The sequence below is a fragment of the Moschus berezovskii genome, chromosome 16 (genome assembly GCF_049115385.1).
Source record: "Moschus berezovskii isolate FMDL1 chromosome 16, NW_MosBer_1.0, whole genome shotgun sequence".
NCBI lineage: Eukaryota > Metazoa > Chordata > Mammalia > Artiodactyla > Moschidae > Moschus > Moschus berezovskii.
Window position 1 is genome coordinate 81,328,612 of NC_142475.1, and position 20,517 is coordinate 81,349,128.

Consider the following 20,517-nt stretch of genomic DNA (forward strand, 5'->3'; position numbering starts at 1 on the left):
GGTGTCTCTGGGGATGATGGAACAGCCTTCTTTCCTGCACTGGCAGCAAAGTCACACGCTGTAAAGCAGCATAACGACCCCGTCTTCCTCGGCACAAACCACACTTCCCCACAAGCTCAGCCTCTGTGCCCGCTCAGATTTATGTACCTCCAACCTGCTCGCAGGGGGGGAGGGTGTTGGCTGAAGGAACCCTGGCTCATCGAGGGCCCCCCCTCCTCAGGGCTTCCCCTCCGGACCCGATCAGCTCCCTCCCACCTTCTTAGTCCAGACAGCCGCCAGAGTTACAGACCGAGCTGAGAGGCAGGCGCCCGCCCCATCTGTCTCCTGAGCCCTGCGTGGGGAGACAGTGGCAGACCCGCCTCTCCTCCCGAAATCGGAGGCTCCCGCTGCATCTGCGTCTTTCCCAGCCGCCCGGCCCTCAAGGGTGGTGAGACTCTATACCGCCAATTTCCCAACCTTTCCTGGGGAACAGTAGGTCATTCCCAACTGGGCTCATCGTCACCCCCTTTGCCGCCTGGATTCCACTTCCTGGCTGGGGGCGAGGGGGGAGTGGCGGGCACTGCCGTGACTCCAGTCGGGAGCTGGCACTCGGAACTTGCCCACACCTCCTTTTGTAGGCAGAGAAGGGAAGGGGCTGCCCCGAGCCCGCACCATGGTGCAGGTCCCGGGAGCAGTGCGGTTGCTGGTGAGGCTGGGCTGGGGTCAGGAGGAGAACAGTTCTTGGGGAAAGTGCAGCCTCACTGGGAAGACAAGGCCAGACCTTCATGGAGGAGAGACCAGCCCAGGACAGGACACTCTGATGCTGGACCAGGGCTTGGGTCAGACCCCTGCTAGGAGTCGAGAGAGAGCTCAGAGAGGCTGTCGCTGAAGGAGAGGGTCCCTGAACTCAAGCCTGTGACTTGCCCAACATCATGAGTAAAGCCAGATCCAAATGTGGGCTTCTCAGACCCCAGTCCAGAGCTGGCAGCCCACTCCTAAGGCTTCTGACCACTTTGGGGTCCTGTATCCTGACATTGGTTACTTGGAAACCAAAGAAATATTGCCAAGAAGAGCTGGCCCCCTGAAAACAGCATGCTAGCCCCTGCTCCGCCACTGGCCCCAGACCCCCACCCTGCTACCTCCGAGGTATGTGTGACCTCTGCAAGGTGGGACTGGAATCACTGCCTGACAAGGCTGTGGGGAGGAACTGCTTAGTTGGGGAAAAACAACAACCTCAAAAGTGTTTTTCAGAAAGTAAATTTCCGAACAAAACATGAGCTGTTTCTGATTTTATTGCTCTAACAGCTGGAGTTGAGGCTATTTCCGAATTACTCTGATTTCTCGGCTCATCCAATGGCCCACTTATTTAAAATGATTTATTTGCAATAGAAGAGTATGGTGTGTGTGTCAGGGGGAGGTATCTGAGCCCATTCTGTTGAACCTGGGTCTTAGTGGGCTGGGTGAGGCTGAAAACTAGGGGAACCTGCAGAAGACGCGCAGGTTCAGAGAGGAGACAGCTGAGCCCAGGGTTGGGTGAGGGGGAGCAGAGCTTCCAGGGGCCCCTGGGTGCTGCTCTCACACCTGGAGGGGCTCAGCGCTGGCCAGCTCCAGGCTCCGCCCCTGCTGCAGTCCACCGCCCGGTGTTGAGAGCCCGCCGGGTCACTGCCACTCCTCCACGGGGCCTTGAGCCCTTCTAAGCGTCCTCTGTGGTGAGAAGGTCCTCCGTGGCCACTCGTGGCTCCTCCCCTCTCACCCCCTCAATGAGGACCTGCTCAGAGTAGCCCCTGCTCTCCTTTTGCTCACACCCCTCACTGCCGGGGGCACCCTGCCCTGCCCTGTCCACCAGGTGACATCCCTCTGACTCTTCAGGTCCAGCTCATGTGAGAGAAGCCTTTCCTGGCACCTTCAGGAAGATCTGGAAGCTTCCGTAGCTCTGCGCTGCTCAGACCCTCACCTAAGGCTGGTTGCTATGTCATTTGCTTCTTCTGCAAAGAACTCCTTAAAGCCAGGATGTGTGTGTGTGTCTCTCTCATTGCTGGTAGGTCCTAGGAACTTGATAAATGTTTGTGGAAGGAGCAGAGGAGGGCGTTAGAGAGGGGAGGTGCCCTCTGCGAGGCCGTGTGCGATGTGGGGGCTTCCCAGAGGGCACCATCCCCTCCCCGCATGGCCTGCAGGTCTCAAGCGCGCACGCCTCTGCCTGCCTCCCTCTGAGGCTGTTCCAAAGCCCCTCGAGCAGAAAGGAAGGAGCGCTGGCATTTCTCACAAAATGAGGGGGTGGTGAGGCAGTCCCCAGGCCTCCCAGCCCTGAAATCTCTGCTATTTATAACATGAGCCCTGCGTCGGCAATTGCTATTCAACTCAGGGGAGGCTGTGAAATAAAATTGTGTAAAAGAATTTATTCTCCCCCGTCCGCTTATTAAATCTCACCTCAGGACATGCCCTCTCCAACGCTGGGACTTCTCGGCTGCCCCCAGGGTGGACCCGGCAGGCGCTGCCCCCGGCAGGCGCTGCCCCCGTCTCCCGCAGCCGCCCAGTGCTGACCCCTCGCGGGCACCTCAGACCTACCACTGGCAGCTGGGGACTGGGGCCGGGGCCTGGGCCAGGGGCTCACGGTCCAGGGGCTTCGTGGGGGGGCAGGCAGGTGGGGCTGGGGCTGGTATCCTGCCTCCATCTGGCTTTCTGGGTGGCCAGAGCAGGGGCCTAGCCAGCTGGGGGTGCTGGGGTCCCCTCGTCCACCCCTTCACCACCTGTAGGACCCGCACCCTCACCCCAATGCCCACCGCCCGGCCTGTGTGGGAAAGCTATACCCTCATTCCCCACCCCCACCGACACACCCACACACACCCACACACACCCCTCCACACACACACCATTTACACACACACATACACACCCCGCACCATGTACACACAGACATGTCCCACCATGTACACACACACACACACACATGTCCCACCAGGTACACACACACACACACACAAACACACATACACACACACACATACACACATACACAACATTTACACACATGCATGCCCCACCATTTGCACAAGCAGACACACACAGCATGTATACACATACACACACACCACCATGTACACACACACACACCATTTACACATACATACCCCACCATGTACACACACACCACTATGTGCACACACACACACACATGCCCCACCATGTACACACACACACACCCCATGTACACACACACACATGCCCCACCATGTACACACACACACGCCCAACCATGTACACACACACCACTATGTGCACACACACACACACATGCCCCACCATGTACACACACACACACACATGCCCCACCATGTACACACACACACACACACACACGCCCCACCATGTACACACACACCACTATGTGCACACACACACACATGCCCCACATGTACACACAGACACACACACACATGCCCTACCATGTACACACACACACGCCCCACCATGCACACACACACCACTATGTGCACACACACACACACACATGCCCCACATGTACACACACACACACACATGCCCCACCATGTACACACACACATGCCCCACCATGTACACACACACCACTATGTGCACACACACACACGCCCCACCATGTACACACACACACAAACACACATGCCCCACAATGTACACACACACACACCACTATGTGCACACACACATACACACCCCACATGTACACACACACACAAACACACATGCCCCACCATGTACACACACACACACACACACACACACACATGCCCCACCATGTACACACACACACACACCATGTACACACACACACACCCCACCGTGTGCAGAAGCTGCACCCTCTCTCAGGATCCCCCTCCCCGTGGTTCTCAAGTGTTCGACTCCTGGCCTCTTGGAGGCTTGGACCAAGCCTGGCTTGATCTAGGTTGGCCCCCGACCCCTGGCCCCCACCCCACCCCACTCCCAGTCTTGCCCCCAGCCGAGCACTCATGAGGCTTCAGGGCTGCATGGGTGAGCCTCCTGAGGTCGGTGTCAGTTGAGCAAACATCTGTTAGCACACTGGGTGGATGGAGCAGACCCCAGAGGCTGCCCTGGAAGCCCCGGGCTGGGTGGAGGAGACCCATCCAGGCCATCGTGGGCGCCGTCCCTCTAGGCCTGGTGGGACATCCTCCTTCCCATCAGAGTGTCCCAGGGCCGTGGAGAAGGTGGGTGTGGGAGCTGGCGGGACTCAACAAGAGGGCCACCGGTTTCCTCATTAGATGGAGGAACACTTCTTGCCCCAGTGAGCCACAAAGGGGTCTCTTGACCCCTCTCCCCACCTTCAATTCCCAATCACACCATTGCGTCAAATTAAAACAGCAGCAGTGTAGGGCTTCATCGGAGTGGGAGGGGGGCTGTGGTTTCTTGCCTTGAGGGTCCTGATGCCACCAGCCCCTCCTGCCTGCCCCCAGCCATGACCCAGCAGGGTCCAAGCTTAGGGCCAAGTGAGGGGGGTCTCATGACAGTCGTGCTTCTGAACCCCACCCCCCGACAGTCCTCCTGGGTCCTTGGAGCACTGCCAGCAGATGAAGGCGGCAGCCAGCCACCCACACAGCTTGCTAACTTGGTAAGTATTTTTAGAACCACTTCTCCAATATCTCCCTTGTTAGAAGAGGGAGCAAGGGGAGCTCAAGAGAGGACTTGAGGTTTGTGGGGGGCCAGGGTCTGAGTGAGACTTTTCAGATGCAGAGCCCTCCTACCCGTCCTCACGGGGGTGTGGTATGCCTGGGGAGCGCGTGTGTCATCTCCCCATTCTGTAGACGGGCACACTGAGGTTCGAGAGGTTCCCTCACTTTTCAGTGATTGAGTTGGGATTTGAACCCCTGAGTTTCTGACTCCAAAGGCCCTCTCTTTGGGCCTGTCTCCAAGTGTTTGGAAGGCCCCACCCTGCTGGTCCTTTGGTAGGGGTTAGAACAAGCCATGTCATGTCCAGTCTCCCTGTGGACACAGCGTCCCTTCTGTTGCCCTGGAAGAGGAAGCCAGCCTTTAGGAAGGGAGGCAGAGCCAGTCAGGTGACCTGAGAGAGCCCCAGCCTTTCAGGACCCTGGACAGGGGCACATGTGGCTGCATCCTGGACGGACCCGGCCCAGTGAGTCTCACCACCTTCCCCTCCGCCCTCCCATGACTTACAATTACAAGAAAAGAACTTAGGGCAGGCCCAGCCTCAGGGCCCACCACAGACCAAGTAAGTCAGAACCCCCAGATGGGAGGCCCGTCCATGAGTCTTTTTCACTTCATTTTTATTTACACAAAGCATTCACATGTACAGTTGTTCTCTGAGGTACAGAACTTGATAACAACAGCAACACTAACAGGAACAGTACTGCACACCACGAGAGCTGAGAACCACCACTCCGGTCTCTCCTGACCCTAACTGCTCCCCTTGCCCCCGGGGATCCTAAAGCCCCCGAGAGTCCCCCTCCTGCTTCAAATGGGCAGGTATCACCTGCCTTTTTCAGAGAGAGAGGAGAGAGGGGCTTCCAGATGCCCAGGTGTGAGCATCGGACAGGTGTCTGAGATGGGAGGGTCCTCGCCGCTGCCCCCATTCAGCTGTACTGTGGGCAGGGGCTTCTCCACAGACCTTGAGTTCTCTGCTCTTGACTCTCAGAGAGGGGATGGGTGAGTGAGCCCTGGAGCCCACAGGGACAGGCCTTCCTTCCCTCCTTCTGGCTGCCGGCCCTTCACTGACCACACAAGCTTTTGCCAGACCTTCCAGTCTGCCTGGTGGGGTGGGTCAGGGGGCCCATGGGGTGCCATCCACCAGTATTTCACAGGAAATGGAGTTGCAGGCTGATGGGGAGGGGAGGGAGATGGGCGGGCCAAGCATGTTCCTTGCTGCAGGGCGCTGGGGGTCCTTCTGCAGTCGGAATTTCTGAAGTGACACATTTGTCAACATTATGACCCAATTAGGCGCGATAACCGGAGTGCACGCTTGCATCGTGTGTAATCGCTGGTAATATTACTTAGTGACGAGTGGCTGAGTGATGAGGCTCAGTCATACGGGAGGCGGAGGGGTAAACACTTCTCTGTCTGAGGGGTCCTTGGCTGGGGTAGCGGCTGGGAGTCCAGAGCCTCGGCTTCAAATGACATCCAAGGACCATTTTTTCCCTGCTCATGGGTTTGTTTTTAGATTGGTGGCCAGGGTGACATCGGATTCTAGCTCATCTCTCCATCACCCCAGACCCTGCAGGCTCCCCATGGGGCACCACTCTTCAAGTCACAGGTCAGTTCTGTTCCTCTTGGGCATCTGATTCTCTCCACTGCAGTTTGATCTGTGAACATTTTTCCCAGTGGAGGCTGGTGCATCTCCTGGCCCCTCTTCTCCCAGACAAAGTGATTCAATTAGACCCCACCAGCCACATTGCTGAGGCTTCTTATCATTCTGAAGGATTTTAAGCTCTATCATCTCCTTGGACATCAAAGCAACCTTGGGGGGCTCTCTGATGAGGTCCTGTTCCCTGTTTTCCAGATAAAGGAATGTGGAGGAGGCTTGCCTAGGGTAGAGTTCAGGTTGGCAGAGGGCCCCAGCCCAGAGCCCCCCCACCCCACTCTGTACACAACAGCCTCCCCTCTAGGTTGGGAGCTTTCTTTAGGGCCTTGTTCCCAGAGACAGACTCAATGACGGAGGCAGCTCATTGCTGTTGTCCAGGTAGTGAATGAGTTCTCATTAGTGCAGGGTCAATTTGCAGACGTCTGATAAGAGGAGGTTGCTGACAACCTGGAGTATATTTGAGCCACATATGCTGGTGGAGAGGTTTGCTAGGTGGGTAAAGAATCTGCCTGCAATGCAGGAGACACAGGAGATGGGGCCCAGTCCCCAGGTCAGCAGTATCCCCTGGCGAAAGGCATGGCAACCCAGTCCAGTATTCTTGCCTGGAGAACCCCAAAGACAAAGGAGCCTGGTGGGCTACATTCCATAATGTTGCAAAGAGTTGGACACAACTGAAGCGACGGAGCATGCTCACATACATGCTGGTGTAGAGAGACGGCCTGAGGGATGGAAAGGCAAGGGTCCCAATGCACTTACGGGGCGCATGAGGTTTCAACCCCAGGCATGCATGCTTCATCCTCAGCTTTCTGGGTGAAACTGTCACGGTCCAGTGTGCAGATGAACACAGGGAGGCTCTCAGGGTCACTGAACTTGACGAAGTGTAGGGGGGCCTGCCAAGCCCCGACCTGCCCTGCATGGGCTGCCTTTCAGTGCAGTGTCTCACCCAAAGGAGGCCTGCAAAGACCACCAGTCTCAGAAGGAAGTCCACCTCCAGGCAGGGGGAGTGGGGTGGGTAGAGGGTGGTGCCATTGAAGGCCCCGTGACCTCGATGAACCCTGCTTCGTCCTTCCTACAGGCAGTCAGCAAATCTAAGGGCCCCTCTCTACTCAGTGTACCCTCCGTATACAAGAAGAATAGCAGCTGCTCCCTCCTCAGGCATTGCAGATGGACCACAGCGTGCGAAACAGCCTTGCCGAGACTTTCTGAAGGCTGGGGAGTCCGGGGTGTCTGACTGGTCCCTAAGCTGGATGTGAAGGGGGTCAGGAATTTCCAGGTGGGAAGGACTGGGCTGGAGGGAATGGCCTGGGTGAGGTCAGAGGAGAGCCATGGTGGGGGGCTGGGTGGTGGTTGGGGGATGCTTGGTGGTAATGGGGATGGAGCGCTTAGGCACCCCGGGCTGAGCCTCGGGGGCCTCTCTGCCCACACCACTCAGACGGCAGCAAGAGAGCCGGAGCCTCGTCTGCTGATTCCCTGGGGCCCGCGGGGTCTGCCCGGCCCAGAAGAGCTGTCCAGCCTGGTGTGAAAATGAAGATTGATCATCGGAGGAAGGCAACCCAGCTCCCTGAGCCAGCCGGGAGTCGCAGGAATACAGAGCTTCATTATTATTTTAAGTGTTACTCAGCTGCTTTATTGAATTCTCCAAGTCAGGAAAAATCCTGGGGAGATAAGAAGCTGACATTTTCAGAAGCAGCAGTGAGGACCATGCGGTTGGCGAGGACGCAGCAGCGCCAGCTTGGCACGTGGGCACCCCAGCCCCAGCCCGACACCCGTGGACACGCACGCCCGTGCTGACCCAGGGGCCGCGGTGCTGCAGCCAACTGGAGCCGGGCCAGGGACACCAGCCCTGGGCAGAGCGGGCAGGGCCGCTGCCTCCCGCCCCGTGCCTTCCCCATCGCCTCCTTCTCCTCTTCCTTCCCTGATCGCCTACTATGTGCCAGGCTGGGGCACGCACTGATTGAGGATGCATCCTTCCTCTGGGTTTGCAGTGCAGTGGGGGCACCCAGGACATGCATCTCTCACAGAACTGTGTGTGAGTGGAGGCCAGGTGGGCATGTAGGGTGGGTACCGGGAGGGGCTTCTGCTGGCCCCTGGCTGCCTCGCTTACCTTTGAGGCCTCGGGCCTGGAGCCCAGCCTGAAACGGAGCAGATGCTCAACAAATCCTGGTTAAATGCAGGCTGAGGGAATGTGTGGATAAAGGAATGAGCGATTCTCTCTGCGGACCTGTGACAGGGAGCCTGGGCTCTGGGTCTCCAGGGCAATGTGAGTTTTCTTGGAGCAGAACATTCCAGGAGATCTTTGGGCAAAGACAGTAGCTGAGCAAAGTCTCTAAGAATGGGCCAGCTGGTGACTGTCACCAACTGAAGAGTGGGATGTGGCTGGAGGGAGGGGGAGGCTGGAGGGGGAGGCTGGGAGGGGGAGGCTGGAGGGGGGAGCTGGGAGGGGGAGGCTGGAGGGGGAGGCTGGAGGGGGAGGTTGGAGGTGGAGGCTGGGAGGGGGAGGCTGGAGGTCGAAGCTGAGAGGAAGAGGCTGGGAGGGGGAGGCTGGAGGTGGAGGCTGAAGGGGGGAGCTGAGAGGGGGAGGCTGGGAGGGGGAGGCTGGGAGGGGGGAGCTGGGAGGGGGAGGCTGGAGGTGGAAGCTGAGAGGGAGAGGCTGGGAGGGGGAGGCTGGAGGTGGAGGCTGGGAGGGGGAAGCTGGAGGGGGAGGCTGGGAGGGGGAGGCTGGAGGTGGAAGCTGAGAGGGAGAGGCTGGGAGGGGGAGGCTGGAGGGGGAGGCTGGGAGGGGGAGGCTGGAGGGGGAGGCTGGGAGGGAGATCATAAACCTCCACTTCCTCCCAGGCTTCCATTCTCCAGCTCCTGGGCCTTCCTGGGGTCCTGGTGAGTTGGGGAGGGGGTTACAGGGGCTCCCTTGCCTGCTCTGAAGGCCCCACCCCCACCCTTCCCTCTGGTTATTGGGTGGATGTCTGCCTTCCCCATATGGAGACCCATATTCCAGAGGCAGCTCCTTTGGCCACCTTGGCCACCGGTCAAGCATTCAGCATGCTGAGTAACTGAATGGATTATTTCTAATGGTCATCACAGTCCCATCAGGGAGATGTCATTATCCCCATTTGACAGAGGGAAATGTTGAGGCTCCTAGAAAGCCCTCCGAACCAGGCCTGCCTGAGTCCAAAGCTGGGGTCTTGATCACTGTGTTCACTATAAGAGACTTGTGGGAGTAACATGGCCCTTCCCCTTGCTGGTCTTGGGGTGATGGAGACAAGGGCAGGGGTGGGGGATGGTTGGGTGAAGTGGGGAAGGCTGGGGTCTGGAAAAGGGGTGAGCTTGGAAGTGAGCTTTGGGATTTGGAAGGCATCTAGGCAAGTGTGGGAGGCAGGGAGGAGGAGGGATGGCCAATCCAGGAGGCCTGCATGGAAGAAAGGGCAGGTTCTACAGGGAGTGGGAGTTGGGCAGATCATAGGCAAGATGCGATTCTTGGTGCCGCCATCATATCATTTTCTGAACTCTTTCTGTGGACCAGGCATGAGTCTGAGAAGGTACCTACGCCTTATTTAAGTTAATCCTCACAAATCTTGAAGAATAACCTGAGGCTCAGCAGAGGTGAGGTGCTCAGAGGGACCAGTAGGTTGGATGGACTCCTTCTCCTGGGGAGTCAGGGTGGGTGGATTTTCCGGGGAGACCAGACCTGTTGACATCACTGGTCCTCAGAGTGTGAGCTGGGAGCTCTGGGGGTCATTGAGATCTTCGCAAGGACCCCAAGGTCTTGGATTTTTCTTCATTAACTACAATCAAAGTGACACATCGCAATAGGCTGAAGGCAAGAGCGGAAATGAGACTCTGGTGGCTTCTACTCAGCCAGACACAAAAGAGGTTTGCAAACATGAAGGCCATTCCTCTGCTCTCACTCCTTTTCTCTGGTTTGGGGAAATATGATACTACTTAATCCAAACATGCTTCTTGTATTAATGTATAATGGGTTTATAGTTTCAAAAAAATGAATTAGTATTTTTAAATGTATTGTATTCCCTGATAGTTCAGTTGGTAAAGGATCCACCTGCAATGCAGAAGACCCCAGTTTGATTCCTGGGTTGGGAAGATCTGCTGGAGAAGGGAAAGGCTACTCACTCCAATATTCTTGGGCTTCCCTGTGGCTTAGCTGGTAAAGAATCCTCCTGCCATGTGGGAGACCTTGGTTCCAACCCTGGGTTGGGAAGATCCCCTGGAGAAGGGAAGGGCTACCCACTCCAGTATTCTGGCCTGGAGAATTCCATGGACTACAGTCCAGGGGATCTTAAAGAGTCGGACACAACAGAGCAACTTTCACTTTCATTTTATTTCTAACATGGTCCTCATCCACACATAATGGGGGGATAACAAGGTGGGATGGCAGTAGCCAGGCCTCTTCCTCCCCACAGGCTGCCCTGGAAGCCCATGAACCCAGGGGCACTGCCTGTTGTCACCTTGAGCAGGCCGGACTCCCCACTGGGTCTTGTCTCCTGGGGGAGCGTGAAGCCTGGCCTGGGTGGTAGAAGGTGAGACTGAAGTTCCCGGCCTGCTCTGTGTCCCCTCCCTGTGACCTTGACTGAACCATGCAGCCTTTCGCCGGAGCGAGCCCCATGGATGAGGGCCTACTGTGCAACAGGGCTCAGCACGTGGGCTCAGGGCTGAGCCGGGAAATCCCCGTGGGGCCCAGTGTCTGGGAGGGGAGGGTGGCGAGGACAGCTGTGCTGAAGTGTGCTGAGGTAAGGAAGGGCAAGGGCTGGGGGGCTCTGGATACCCACACGGAGTGGCCCCGGGGGTGGTGAGAGGCAAGGAGGGACGCCCAGTGCTCCCAGTCCTTGACCTGCCCCCACACACCCCCTGGCACTGAGGCTGTTCAGTCCAGGGAATTAGAACCTGCAGGATACTGTACCTCTAGAGACTTAGGAAGGGAGGGGTCGTCTCAGCAGCACCGAATGCCCAGGGGAGGGGAGGCTCCCGCTGCTGCTGACGGCTGCAGAGACAGGCTCCCCCGGATATTGACAGCACAGCCTTCAGCGATCTTAATATCAGGGCTGTGTGGGGGTGCTGCGATGCCTGCCGTCACTAGGCAGCTCGGCATCTGCAGGGGCTGGTGTGGGAGGAACCTTCTCGGCTTCCATCTGCTCTTCCTTACAGCAGCTCGCTCGCTCACTCACTGACTCACCCATCCCAGCCCTCCTCTTGCGCACACCCATCCGTCCATTCATTCAACCGCCTACCTGTCCCTTCCTCTAGTCACTCCTGTGCCCACCTGCTGGCCTGTGGTGTCACCCAAGAAGGTTTAGTCAGCATCTCCTGTGTGTCAGGTCAAGCGCCCAGGGAAGCCGTGATTTGTGCTTATTGTCTGCCTGCAAGGAGACTGAAAGTCCAGTAGAGAAAATGGTGATGATGGTGACGGTGGTGATGACGATGGAGATGGTGGAGATGCTGGTGTTGGTGGTGATGGTGGAGGTGATGTGATGGAGACGCTGGTGGCGATGATGGAGGTGACGGTGAAGACTTGGCGATGATGGTGGTGCTGCTGCTAGCAATAGTAATAAACATTTTTTGAACACACAGTATCTTCCAGGTAGTATTTTAAGCGCTCTGCATACATTAGCTCACTTAAATCTCAAAGTGCATCTCTGAGGGAGATACTATGAAAGCCGCATGTTACAGTCAAGGAAACATGAAGAGGTTGAGTAATATGCCGAGGCCACAGATGCTGAGTGGCTGGACACGTTTCCCTACTGGGCTGCTGGAAGAACACTTCCCTGACTGTTACCAGCCAGGGCAGCAAGGTTCTCATAGGGGTGTGGGTAAGCTGGCTGTGTTTTCCGGAGGGAGAGAGGTCAGCTCTGCCTGGAGCTATCAGGGAAGGCCTCACAGAGGAGGTGGCATTCAGCTGGGTCTTGAAGATTGAATAAGAAATTGATAGGAAGAGGGGACAGAAGGAAGGCAGCAGAAAGGAGATAGTGCACAGGGTGTGAAACCAGGCTATTGAGGAGCGGCTGGTGGTTTGGTGGGTGGCGAGTCCAGAGAAAGCGGTGGGAAACTTAAAAGCTGTGGTGCTGCAACCTTGGCAGACCCTGAGTGTCCTGCTGGGGGTCTTGTGAGCAGGGAGCAGGGAGTGAGCTGGCACCATGGGGGCAGCCTCAAGAGGAACCTGACATTCCAGGCCCCAGCGCAGGGACTGGGCAAGCTCTCACTGGGTGAGACGCATGGTTGGGGGGAAAGGCTCACACACAGGACCCTGGTAGAGGGTCCAGGAAGTGCCAACATCCAGTTACACCTCAGAGAGGCCAGGGGTGAGGTTGAGACATGGAAGGTGCTGGCAAGGGACCTGGCTGTGGTCAGTGGCCTGTGGGGCTCAGAGCAGGCAGGGCTGTGCCCCAAGGTGAAGCATGGCCAGTCAGAACCTGCAAGGGGTATGTATGGGCTGGGGTCAAGATGCGGAAACTTTAGGGACGGTATGGAGAGAGGCAGGGTGGGGGAAGGGATGGTCACCCCCAGACCCTGGACTACACGTGGGCAGGTGCATGGAGGGGGGAAGTTGCTGCCTCAGTGGACTGCCTGGACTGCCCACTCAGGGGAGCTGTGTGAGCAGGGAGAGCTGGGTCCCACACCTCGGGCCCATCTGCAGTGCCCTCCGCTTTCTCCTCCCAGCACAGGGGCAGCCTGGACCGACACTCAGGCGCCTCAGGGCTGCAGGAGGGTCAGGGCCATCAGTCACGCTGTGCAAGTAGCTCCTCCCTTTAAAGGGGGCGATGCCGCCTCCATTTTCCAGGGTGCAGACACATCGGCTTCCTCCTCGATTCTCTCCAGATCTCAGCTTGCCCGTCTGTGGGGTGACAGGCCTACCCCAGGACTGGATTATCTGGGAGGCAGACAGAGGAGGTACGGTCCCCATGATACAGATGACCCCAAGCCCTTGTCTCCAGACCCACAAGTAGCCTTGGGTCTGGAGGGCAGACCCTCCAGGCTCCCACCACTAGGACGGGCAGAAGCGCTCAGAAGGTGCATTAAAAAAGTGATCCGTGGCTCCCCAAACAGAAGAGAATATTGACACGGTTATTTTTAGCGTTATTAAAATAAGTCTGTTTTACTCTTTTTCTGCGCTCCTCTCCCCGACTCAATCTTCGCTTCCAGATTGAATGTGTGTGTGTGTGTCCAGGTCGAGGCGCCAGGGGAGCCACCGCCGCAATCAAAATGTTAATGAGACCCTGATTGTGTCTCTCGACGCCTGCCTCCTCCATTCCTCTGCCTTCCCCAAATGTCGCTGGGCCTCTGGAGCCCTGGGGAGTGGCACCCGCGTTCTTTGGAAATGAGACCTCAGCTTAATGCTCCGTAGAAACAGCCCTCGGGGAGCCTGGAGAACTTGGGGACACGGAGAGATGGGCTTGGCCCAGGATCCTGGCTTCCTCTTCTGTCAGTCCTCCCCCAGGTCAGATTCAGGCCAGTTCATTGGTTGGGACAGAACCACGAGGTCACTGTCCATGGTGCTGGCCCCACCTCACTCAGAACAGGCTTCCCCGGGCACCGAGTGGTCAGAGCTGAGACAGGATGGACAGGGTCTCCGGCTCAGATGGAGATCGTGGGCCCTACTGGTCAGGCAGCTTGGTTGTGGGGAGGTGACCGTGCCCTCAGGATGCTGCTGGGTCTAGCAGACCCTGTCACTTTGAGTTGTGTGATCTGCGGCAAGTTACATGGCCTCTGTGAGCTTCCTTATCTTCCTCTGTGAAAGTGGAATGGTGGGATCCTCCCCGCTGCCCAGGAGTTTCAAGCTCGGAGACAGCGCACCCAGCCCTTTGCTCTCATGGATGGTCAACCACAAAGGCCAGCATGTTTAAAGCCAAACGGCTGCAGATCCCGGACTCTACCACTGCTTCCTGGAGGGCTGGGCAACCTCCCTCACCTCCTTCCTCTTGGCTGTCCTCCCTGGGGGTGCCCGGATCTCCTCACACCCGGCCCCAGCTGAGCCAGCACTGTCATGACCGGCGGCTGTCTGCCCAGGGCTGCGTGTCCACACTGTGATGGTCTTGCCCAGACCAGCCCGGGCTGTGGAGAGCTCTCCAAGTTTCGCCTCTGGGTCCGGGGGAAACATCAGCCCTGCCTGGATCCCTGAGCCACCCAAACAAACCTGCAGGCAGGGCCGCCGGTCGGCAGGAGCAGGGCTCTGATGTCCCTGCTGGGGTCCCCAGGCCTGGGCTCACTTCCGCCTGTACTAACCCCCACTCCCCGTTTTCCCCAGGTCACCCTCTGATTCACACAAAGAGCATGTAAACCGGCCTCCCTATCAACCTACCCTCCCATCTCTGTCCCATCAAGCCCCAAGTCCCGCCCCTGCTGACACCCTCCTGGGCGCCCCCTGGCCCCAGACCGCCAGGGCCAGGGCTCCATCCCCATCCACTCCGGCCTCACCTGGGCTCTCCTCTCCAGGCCCTTCTGGAGCCCCAGCTCGCCTGCCTCCCTCTGGGTCCTCCCTCCTGTCCCTCCCTGGTAACGGTCTCCCTGGCTAACAGCATCCACCTGGGCACCTGCGAGTTCTCTTGGACCTGCACGTGGCCCCGCGTCCGTCCTTTCCCCTGCCGCCTGCCCCTCCTCTGTTGGTCCCAGAGCCGCTATGCGCTGCTGCCTGTGAGCAGACGAGGCGGGGGGGCGAACACCCGCTCTCCCTACAGCCTCTTCACGGCTCACGGCTCTGAATTTTCTACACGATTGGCCATCAGGTTTGCATCCTCGGCGTTCAGATCCCATTGCGGTTTTTCCCCACCATCTTCCCACGTCTAGCTCCAAAGGCTCATCCCCTCACCCCTCACCCCTGCCTGTGCCCACCCATCCCTCCTGCCTCTGGCTCTGTGCCCCACCCCACCCCCCTCCCAGACAGAGCAAAACCTCACTGTTCATTATTTTAACGAGTTAACAGATTTCACCAGTTGCTGTTGCTGGGGATTTGTCTTGGTGGGTAAATGTGGACACAGGCCCAGCTGTCACAGGGCTCCGGGAAAAAGGCACAGGAACCATAACCCGCACACTCTTGTGTGGAATTGCCCTTGGGACACGTGCGGAGAAGGAGGGACACGTAGCCCTGGGAGAAGGCAGACTTAGGGGGTCCACAGGCTCAGGGAGGCAGCCTGGGCTGAGATCTGAAGGGCAAGTGGAGAGAAGCCAAAGTGTTCCAGGCAGAGGGAGAAGCCGTGCAAAGGCCCTGGGGTTGGGAGGGAGCCTGGCAGGTAGGATGTATTAACAGAAGCAAGCATGCTGGAATCCAGATGGTCAGGGGAGTGTGGGGCCCGGGCTGAGGCTGACCTTGCAGGGATGGCCTAGTGTGGAGAGGGAGCTGGGAGGCCAGGAGGGGAGGTGGGAGACCAGGCAGGAGGTATGTAATTGGCTTGGAGGAGTCGGGGGTGGCGGCAGAGAGCTGGGGTTGATGGTAGAGGTGGAAGGTGTGGGCAGGGGCACAGCCTGACCCAGCACGGAGAAGAGTTTGCTTCTGAACCAGGAGGGGGTCGCCGCGCAGGGAGAGCCACATTCCTGTCCTAGCCTGGCATCCCTCTGCCTCTATGCTGGTGACCCCTGCTTTGAAGCTCCCCGAAGTCCAGACCGAGACGCCCAGAGCCTCGTTCACAGTGGACACCGTTCACACTGAACACCTCTGGGCCTGCGCTTCCGCACGAAGGGGACAAGTAAGACCTGTTGCCAGCAGGGACACATGGGCGAGCCTTCCGACAGCCTCATCTTCTGAGCCACATGTCACCAGACCCAAGGACCGGGGAGAGGGCGGCAGAAGTCGGGGGTGTGTGCGCCATCCAGACTGCGCACCACCCGGCTCCAAGCGCAGCCAGGCTGACCCCGCCCCCCCCCCCACCAGCTCTGAGACCCTGGAATAGAGGAAGAGGGACGCTCAGGGCAGCTCTCAAGGTGACTGCGAGCAGCAGAGAGAAACTGGACCCCAACCCTGATGGAAACAAGCACGTCAGGCCCGGCGGGGTGCTGGAGGTTCAGAGAGCGGGAGGGCCGGCCTGAGGCTGCAGAGCCAGGCGAGGCGGGGGCCAGGTGAGGCGGGGCGAGGCGGGGCGGGGCAGGGGCCAGGCGGGGTGAGGCGGGGGCCAGGCGAGGCAGGGGTGAGGCGGGGGCGAGGCGGGGGCCAGGCGAGGCGGGGGTGAGGCGGGGGCGAGGCAGGGGCGAGGCGGGGCGAGGCAGGGGCGAGGCAGGGGCCAGGCGGGGCGAGGCAGGGGCGAGGCGGGGGCGAGGCGGGGCGAGGCGGGGGCTGGGCGGAGCCTGTGCCCGTGCCCACAGCCCGGCTCCAAAACCCACGGGGTTTCGGGGGTTGCCCCGTCCACTTCTCCCTCCACCCCTGGGTCTGCTGCCCCCTGTACAGCGAGGAGTCTGGACACAGCCGCTGGGGGCTCCTCTCCAGGGCTGGCACATTCCTGGTCTAAAAAGGAGCCTTTCACCCCCTTGGAGTAGTCTTGTCACCTGCGTCAGGTGTTTCCATCACATCTGATCCTCACCTTGGGGAAACTTAGGCATGAGAGATGCTCTGTGCAAAGGCATTAATACGCTCACTTGCCCTTTATCTTCAGTTCAGCAAGCATCCATTGAGCGCCTGCTGCATGCAGGACTCCATGGCCAGGTCTACTGTGTGTGAGGCCGTGTGATGTTCTGCAGAGTAGGAGGCTTTCAGGGTGGGGGGACGGATTATTCCTCATCTCCCCAACCCCAGCCCTGCCTGAGCACCCTTTGCCCAGGCTCGCGCATAGTAGGGACCCTGGAAATGGCCCTTTAATTGACTAGAAGGGAAAGGAAACAGTCTCAGCTCTCCAAGGCGTTGCCATGGTGACTTCTCCCTCACGGCCCTCTTTCTCCCAGCCTCCAGGAAACAGGGTCCCCTTGAACGAGCTCTCCAGGTGGCCAAGGGTCTCTGTGGCCCCTGGGACATGCCCCTCATCCTTTGGGGACCCCAACCCGCCAAATGGGCACCTGACTCTAGGTGAACATGGAAGATTCCCCGAAGCCTTGTTCACAGTGGGATGGGGGACAGGGCACCCTGGGGAGCTTCGTCTCCCTCCTCCCTTGGGGTCACACCTCTTCACAAGGGGGCCTGGAAGCTTGCAGTTGCCTGGGAGGTTGGGAACAGCTGACAGGGTTCCCAGAGACACACGAGAAGGACAGGAAAGCCAGGCTGGCCTGCAGCCTGGGGGCGACGTTGCACGTGGGAGGTCTTCATCCCTGAAACAACTTCCTTCTGCACGAGGCTGGCTGGGCATGGCACGGGCTCTGTGCATGCCTCTTCTGGGTCCTCTGACATCTCACTGCAACCAGGGGGCTGGGCCGGGGTCCTTGGCACCATTTCATGACACAAGTGAACCAGGGGGTGTGCGTGTATGTGTGCGTATGCGTGTATGTGTGTGTCTGCAGGTGCTTTGGGAATGCGACTGTGACCCTGTTGCTTGGAAACCCTGCTCCTTGGTGAGGACTGCAAGGCAGGGCCATGGCTTTACAGACCACAGTCTGTAAAGGCTTGTGGACACACAGGGGGAGGAGGGTGCAGGGCATCAGCCTTTGGGGTCTTGGATGCTCATGGGGGCCAGGTGTGCGCTGGGCCCTTGGGCTCTACCGGTGAGTAGGCTGAGGGGGCTGTGTACGGGAGCCCGGGTCTGGGAGAGACAGAGGCTGAACCACAAACATCACACCAGTTACAATCTAATTCCGTGGTCATCGGGGGCCCTGGGGTTTGTGCGTCAGAGTGGATGGGCCAGAGTGGGTGTATGGACCCCTGGGCCAGGAGCCCAGATACCCTGGGAACTGGCTCTGCCTTGATGGCTCTCCTGCAACCTGGAACCCTTCCGTGCAGAGCTGTGGGCAAGAATTCTGGTCCTCAGTGACCCTTGGGGGTCTTAACTCCTGTACGCGCCAGGGCTTGGAGCCTGGGGCCTGACCACGTCCTGCCCTCTGCTGATGGAGAAGCCCTCCCCGGCCCGCTGCAGCTGCGGTGTGGAGACAGAGGGCAGAATCGCTTACGTGAACTTCTAAAAGCCCCATCCATTCCCCGAGAGTTGCTCCCTAACTCATCCTGGTACACAGATGGATGGTTTCTTTTAAAGCAGCCTTTTTGGGCCTGAATCACTGTGACCTCTGATGTGAGGGTGGATTCACTCCCCACCCACACCCCCCACCCCGCCTCCTGCAAGCTTCTTGTTTAGAAGACAAGTGGTCGCTTTGGGTTGTTTGGGGTTTTTAAAAAGAAGAATCTGAGCTGGGGTTTCCATTCACCCAGGGGAGCAGGGGGACGGGTGGGGAGCTGCTGGCTCCTGCACCCCTGACGGGGCAGCAGGGTCCCGGCTCCGCCACTGTGCCCTGTTGGCTGCACTGACCCATGCTGGCCACAGTTGCCCTCTGTGCTCAGACCACAGGGGGTTGTGTTCCCGGTCCAGAACCAGCTCAGGTTCCGGACACACCCAGTCCAGGCCTGCGCGTCATGTGCCCACCAAAGCTTCTGACGTGACCGGGCCTTGGCCCCACTGAACCAACTGGCCCTTCAACTCTTCTTTTGGTTGAAGCCTTTTGCCTGGGACCCAGGCCCCTGCTGTGAATCCTTTGACATACTGAGGCCTTGAGCAAAGCACCTCTTGTGCCTGGACCTCAGTTTCCTGATCTGTAAAATGGGTCCATCTTTGTTCTCACAGCCCAACCTGCAGGACTGGTGTGGGGAGCCAAGGATCTCATGCTCTGTGTCTCCAGTTCACAGGTGAGGAGACTGAAGCCCAGGATGACACGGCAGAGGTGGGCTGGAGCCCAGGCGTAAGGCGTCTGGGGACCCCTGTGCTTGTGACTCTGTTGCAGTGGGGCGGAGTTTGGTCCTGGGCTGCACGCCTCTGCTCCACTCCTCCTCTCTGTGCTTGGAGGACTCCTGCATAGACCCAGAGGCGGGCCCACAGTGGGGAGGGGCTTTGCAGGGGGTGGCCAGCAGGATGTCTGGGCACTGGAGTGGCTTGTCCGGTGGAAGGTCAGAGACGCACGCTCAAGACCGGGGTTCCCCACTTCTACCGGGCAGCCTTCGTGCCGGATGCTCAGACTTGGAGCGGCGGCCCTGGGCCTTGTTCTTGCCTCTGCCACCTGCTCCTCAGACCCGAGGGGCCCGAGGGTGGCTTTGTCCATCACCAAACACAAGGAAGCCCTGTGCGGGGCGCTCATGATCTGCTCGCTTCCTCTGAGCTGCTGTGTGTGTGAATCTCAGCCCACCAAGGACACACAGAGATGCTTTCTGAAGGTCAAGGAGGTAGTCTGAAAGTATGCTGGGGTGCGCCCTGGCTTTACCCCAATTTTACTGGTACGGAAGGGGGAGACCAGAGTGCTGAAGTCTTTTGCCCCAGAGGATGGGCAGGCAGGGCTGGGCCCCCTCTGCGTCCCCCACTCTCGCGTAGAGAGGACCCGCTGCCGGCTCCCTCCCGTGGGCCTTCCCATCCCCGCCGACGCAGTACCGGCTCCGGCTCCCAGAGGGCGCTGAGGGCCCGCGGCTGGCTTCCCGCCGCCTGTTGCTGCGCGTGCTACCCGATCCATAGAAGATGCTCCGTCCTCGAGATGTCGCTCCCAGAGTCTTCACACATCTGCATCGGAAGGAGTCCAAATGGAAAGTCTTTTCCTGTTGGGGGGAAAAAATGTAAAAAGGAGAAAGGGAGACGTTGCCTGACAGATTAGAAAATTTTCCACTTCCCAGCGTTTGAACCAAGTATTTGTGCTTCTCGCGCCCAATTACCCAGGCTGTAAAAGGCGCGCCGCAGGCGCCCCCCGAGCCAGCAGAGGCGCCCCGCGTGTTGATCTGGCCCGGGAGCCTGCAGGGGCTTGTGGGCGCCGCAGCAGGGGCTTGTGGGCGCGGCAGCAGGTGCCAACCCACAGGTCTGCCAGACTGGGATCCATTCCACCCGGCCTTCCACGCAGGCTTGACCTTGGAAAAGCCACTGGGCTTTCCAGTCGACATCACAAGGATGCTGAGAAGGCCAAAGCATTTCATCTGCAACATGGAGCACCTACAAATAAAATTGATTAATATTTTTACACTAATTTGAAGTCATCACAGTGCTTTTGAAGTCTGATTTCCTAATTAGTCCTGGGAAGTGGGGGATGAGCCATACCCTGGGGGAGGGGAACAAAAGGCCACAGGGTGGTGGCGGGTGGTGTGAAGGGCCACTGGGGTGCCAGCAGCAGGAGGGAGCCCCTGGACAGGGCCGGCC